The 6338-nt window shown below is 32.4% G+C and overlaps 1 pseudogene; it reads right to left on the bottom strand.

Moving 5' to 3' along the window:
* Positions 1 to 5965: 5965 nt before the first annotated feature.
* LOC113457008 lies at positions 5966 to 6110 on the bottom strand (annotated as a pseudogene).
* Positions 6111 to 6338: the final 228 nt, after the last annotated feature.

The raw sequence follows: 6338 nt of genomic DNA, 5'->3' as shown, positions 1-6338 counted from the left end.
AAGAAACTCACATTTGGAGCACTGGACTGAGTTCCCAAAATTCAGCTCAAGAGTGGGAGGAGTGAGAATATGAGCAAAGAGGTCAAGATTGTGATGGGTACACCCACTGAAACAGTTTACCTGTGCAAATGGGAGCTCACCAACTCTAGCTGGACTGGGGAACAAGCATCAGATTAATCTAGTTGCTCTGAATGTGCTTGAGAGTTGCATGGGTGGAGCAGACTGAAGGACACTGACAATAGCACCAAGATTTATCCCTACTTCATGTACTGGTTTTTTGGAAACCCATTCTCTTTGGATATATACCTTGCTCAGCCAAGATGCATTAGGGAGGGCCTTGCACCTTTCACAGAGTAATGTGTCTTACCCTCTCTGAAAACTGGATAGGGGTGGAGGGGGAGAGTATGTGGAGGGAATGGGAGTGGGAGAGTGGGAACCTGGATTGGTATGTATGATGAAATAAGATAGTTTGTTGTATTTTGTTAAAAACGATAAAAAAAGAGTTAGTTTGAAAAATCCTGAGTTAAACTCAACCTTTCATAATTTGTGATAAGTCTCCATGCCATAATTTTTGATGGTGGTACCGACTAGAAAGTACTACTTCAACGTGGTTAATAAAGTCACACATAATTGTCTGAAAGGAAAGGAAAGTGGGAAGAATTACAATCTAACAGATTTTTCATCTACCAGTTCATACAAAATCACTAATATTTTCTCATCTTGATTTCTCATAGGTAAAAAACAATTATTCAATTGACATTAATCCAATCTGTAAATACCTTATGCATTATCTCCTTCCTCACCATCTAACCATCTTCAGCAAACCACAATAAGTTAGTAAAGAAATTATACATTCCTGTCATATATTCTGACTTTTATTGCTTAAGATTCATACCAAACATGCCTCTTCTGTTTTAAGTGACCTTCCTCCTGTGAACAGTAAATTCTTCAGTAATGGCATAAAAGAAATCTATTCTGCTGAACATTAAGACTATGTGTTTTCATCTTTGATGCTCTAAGAGTTCAAAAGGGATCATTTAATTTATATCAGTTCAGAATTGTGTATCCTGTGGAGTTTTGTAACGTTGTAACCCATTTAAGAAGGTATTTTCTCTATTGAAATTATAAATCAATTCAAATTGAAGGCTTCAATTTATTATCTGAAAATCAATGTAGGTTATTATACATAGACACAGGACACCAATAAAATGTTGGAAGAAGTTTTGGTATATAACTACACTTGACAACCTGGTGACAACTTGAGAACACAAGGATACGTCATGAAATGAGCTATCAGCATGAGCTTAAGAAAGATTAAGGAAGAAGGTATATGAAAATGACAAAGGTTTTTCACAACATAAATACAATATTTCCTACAAAACCTCTATAATGAATAAATCATCATACTGGTCATTATTTTGTAATAAACTATTCTTGAAAAAACCTGAACTGTGTGCAGGTTTATTGATGTACACCTGATACTAATATTAATATCTCTGGATATCATTTTGCCGAAAATAAGTGAGATACTCCAGCATTATGATTTTAAAATGTGCGTATGCCATATATTCTCATTGAATTCTTATAAATATCCAATCCTGAAGTTTTTATATGTCTAAGAGAATATTTGTGGTATTTAAAAATAGCTTTGTTGTCGGATAATTCACAAAAACTATCATCTAGTCAGAATACCTTTATATAATTTCTCATATGTCATGATAATAGGCAACTAATTTGATCTGCTGATTATTCTCACTGCAACTTTCTTTGAATACTTTCTGATTGCTCCATTAGTACCCATTTATGCTGAAGCATGTATATGCAATAAAACAAAGAAAACCTTTAAAGATATGTACTGCATCTACTATAAAATAGCTTGAAGAAGTAGATAAACCCAGTAAGTCCAATCTTTTAGGGGGAAAAGAAGTTAAGGAATCTAAAAATGTTCATATACTTTAATGGTTATGTCCAAAGCATTTTTATATTAAATAAAAAAAAATAGAGTGGCAGAAGGCTGGCTCCAAAGTTGTCGAGAGTTTTCATTTTTATTTGCTCATTGGTACAGTTGATGTGTGTCACATGAGAAGTAGTATCATTGGTTTCTTTCAATTAATGGTTTGTCTTTGAAATAAAAGTCACCATTTAGTTTATTTGCATACAATTCGCACTTTATCTAGCTCCAAATGTGTACCACTGTTTAAAAACAACTCTTATCATCTTTAAAATGATATGAAATTTAAAACTCTGGGAAACTTCTAATTTCTGCATGAGACAATTTTTCACACCTTTGTACCTCTTTTTTTAAAATTAGATTTTTAATGCTATCTTTTCTCATTTTACATAGCTATCCCCATTCCCACTACCTCCCTTCCTCCCATCTCCTCAGAAAGGTCTTCTCATGGGGAGTCAACAAAGTCTAACACTTTGCTTCTCGGCAAGACCAAGCCCCTGCCCCAATATCTAGCATGAGCAAGGTATCCTGAAAAAGAGAATGTGCTCCAAGATTTCACTACTTATGATTTTATAAGATTCGGTTTTTTCAAATTGTATTTATATAAGGTATTGGTTTGCAAATATTTTTTCTAAAATTTTTTCCTTAAATTGTTCACATGGTGTCATTATAATCTGTCTCAATATGTAGGAAGCCTATATTAAAATATGTTATTCTACATTGTCAAGTTCTATTTTCTGCATTTAGTCACCATATTCCCACCTTGAAAGGTTAAAAATACTTAACTAAAGGAGCATATATGGATGAAACGACAAAGTAAATGGAAAAATATTGACAATTATCCTCAACGTTCCTTTTTCCTTTAATTATTAATCTTGATTCAGATGTCTATTCAAATATAGATAGATAGATAGATAGATAGATAGATGATAGATAGATAGATAGATAGATAGATAGATAGATAGATAGATAGATAGAGACTTCTGAAGAAACAGATATGAAACTGTGAATTGCAACCTCCAAGCTCCATTATATTTAAACATAAAAATACGGAAATAAGTGAATATAAACCAAAATTCTGAATATCACTTCCAATGAAGAATTTTTCTTGTGGCATCTTCAGTCTGACTTCAGGTATATATCGGAAAATAGAAGCAAACTGTATATATAGTACAACATTTTAAATAAAATATTAAGGAATACTGCCTTATATGTGTTCAAAAAATTATTTTTGAATGATATACAGAATAGATTTCATAAAATTTCCTGAAAATATGACATTCAGCAAATTTCCATCTCCTAGTAAATTAATTCATTACAAGTAAAATTACTAATTTACTCCATATTTTCTTCTGTACTCCCAGGCATCCACTGATATTAAGAATTACTTATTCACATTATTATACAATGTTTAGGTTTTTTTTTTTCCAGACAGGATTTCTCTGTTTAACAGCCCTAGCTCTCCTAGAACTCAATCTGTTGCAGGCTGGACTAACGCACAGAGTTCTGCCATAATTTTTGCCCTTGTGCTGTAATAAAAAGTGTGCTTCATCAGCACCAGGAGTGTCCAGCTTTTAGAATGTATTAAAGAGTGAATGACTCAATCAGTGTTAGGTAAAGAAAATTTATGAATATACAAACTGAAGACATTTTAACAGAATTATTAACTTTCATTTTCATGATTTCTCTTTCTTTCTTTTTTCTTTCTTTCTTTCCTTCTTTCTTTCTTTCTTTCTTTCTTTCTTTCTTTCTTTCTCCTATTTTAGCTTTTTGAGCAATAGGACTTTCTTACAAGCAGAATTCTTTTTAGAAACACTGACATTTAAGCTGAAAGCAAAGTGTGTATGGAGTCAATGTTTTGGGGGCATGTTGTACCATCACACCCAAGTTGAAGAATGTTTTATGAACTAGTGACTCTCTATCCATTTCTCTAAGGGAAACATTGCAATCACGTGACTCTACAGACAGGAAGTAGGGGGCACAGGTAAGATTTGTATGTGCAGTGGGTTCCACAGTTGCTGAAGTCATCACTTGTCATTGAACAAAGAAGAAGTAGAATAGTCGTGGTCGGAATTCACAGTGCAAGAGGAACAAATCAGAAAGATAGAACTTAGAGGGCTGTTGTTGCTGATAGATGTATTTTCAGTTATTGTTCCACTTTTAAAATAAGTCTGCATAGCTTTCTAAGAAAGAAATTCTGGCAAGATCAGTGTGTCATAGAATCATTATTCATTTAGACTTCAGTCTGGAAATGAGCTGAATGAAGAAAACTAGTGTCACAAAACTGATTGAATGTTTGAGGAGACAAAATAATCCTATGAGTAATTAAAAATAATTTTACATTATCTGGGCTTTAGTATACTATTTCCTCACATTCCTCATCAAGAGGAATATTTTTTTTTCTTTTGTGGAGCATTCTCTAATGAACTCTGCATGAAAAAACAAGTATTGAAAACATATCCACCAAGAAATACGTTCTACATGATTGCGTGATAAAATGAAGAAAAATCTCGTTTTATTTTTGGTTTTAAAATATGAGGTTCATAGATAAAAAGAGATACTTTTATTATTTCATTTATTTGTTTTCTTACACTTAGAAATTTATTCAATATGAGTAAAGTTTACTTCACTCAGTTTTCCTTGGTTATAATATATAGAATGATACAATCTCAATGCATAGTATTCTTTGTTATATATTTTAAATTATTGTAATTATTTATTCATCAATCATTACAATTTTTATCTAATATTTCTAAACTCACTTCAAAGTAGCATTCTGCTATGAGTTTTAGTGAATTACGTAGCACAAGTAGGGAAAATAGAGTTTTAAAAAGACTTTCAAAATAAAAGATAAGGGGGAAAATCAATGCATTAAAAGGAATTTGATCCAAAGTAGATGAATGCACAAAAGCCTCACAAAATAATATATTAAATGATAAATAGGTTTATAGTTAATTACATCTGTATCTATTTCTTCCATTATGTTGGGATGTGATTGAGGATGGGAGTTTTAATGCATGAGCCACATGCATCTTCCTGTCTTCTCCTGAGAGGTTGCAATAAGTGTTTATTGGTCTGTGAGCAATTGAATTGAAAACACAAATAGTAATGATTCTTTTAGTCCTAAGACACTTAAACTGAATATGGTAAGCTTCCATAATTAGGTATTGTGAAATTAAATTAGAATAAAGACATTTTGCTGCACTGTCTATAATTCAAAGCTTTGCAGTGGGAAATGTAAAAGCAGCCATGTAACATCTAAATGAATATTATCCATCAGATTTGACATTTATTAAGCAATACCAGCACGCTGGGTACTGCTGTAAACACAAACTCTCTTCGGTGAACTTAAATTTATCTCCATTGGCTTTGTTCCCCCTGAAATAGATGAATGTAATTTCATGGCAGATGGTAAAAGAACACAGGACGGTGGTGTTACTTTTCAGTTTTTATAGGCTGTAGCTTAAATAAGCTCCTTTTACTGAGAATCCATCACCTCACCCAGACTCACCATTCCAATTACATTCTACTCCCTATCATGAGCAGTCAATAGATTTACTTAGTTAAGAACAACACATATACGCTCTGTTGTTGGTTATTCTTTGCCATTAAGCAGTATATTTTTGTTATAATATAGAAGAGTAGTTAGATTATTTTTTGGCACCTAAAAATATTTTGAGCGCAGTTTGCCTTCAAGGGATGCTGCTAGGTTTGGGTTAAGCTGTTTGATATCCAGATGTTCCAAGGAAGCTCAGAAAGCCTTGGTGAAATTGTCTCTGGGGAAATGGTATTCTTAAAAGATTATTATAAGAAATAAATAGTATTGTATGTAATTTAATATCTCAGTACCATTTATTTATTTAAAGGTATTTCATGTGAAATATATCTTATAAAATTTATCCCATGGATACTGGTTATAGGTATGTGTTTAATAGTAAACATTTATTTTCATGAATTTTGCTGTCTTGGTAAAACTGGTTGAGTTGACGCTTCTAATTTTTTTTTTTTTATCTTCAGGGGAGAACATGAATGCAATCTCTCACTACCACAGATTAGGCAGTTGAGTTTTCAGAATCTGGGGAAACCGCAGGATTCACACATCTGGAGTCCTGTGATAACCACCTTCATGATCATGTAATCTTCCATGCTGGCTAAGAATTAAGTTCCTTACTTTCATCATAACCTTGAAAATGGAATTTTCAGTTTTATAAAAGTCCGAATTTTAATTCTTTTTAATAATTTTTTTTGTAATAATTAACAACTTTTTGAAGGGTAATTGACAGGGCAACTTCTCTCAATGGGCATGAAAAGAAAACACTTTGAATATTCTTGCTTCTTTTCTCTTATGAGAAACAAGATCATAAGCTGCTTATACCAAATGACCTTG

This window comes from Microtus ochrogaster, chromosome 1 (genome assembly GCF_000317375.1).
Source record: "Microtus ochrogaster isolate Prairie Vole_2 chromosome 1, MicOch1.0, whole genome shotgun sequence".
In the NCBI taxonomy this organism is placed as follows: domain Eukaryota; kingdom Metazoa; phylum Chordata; class Mammalia; order Rodentia; family Cricetidae; genus Microtus; species Microtus ochrogaster.
Note: the sequence above shows the minus strand (reverse complement) of the source record. Positions and strands in the feature narration are given on the sequence as shown.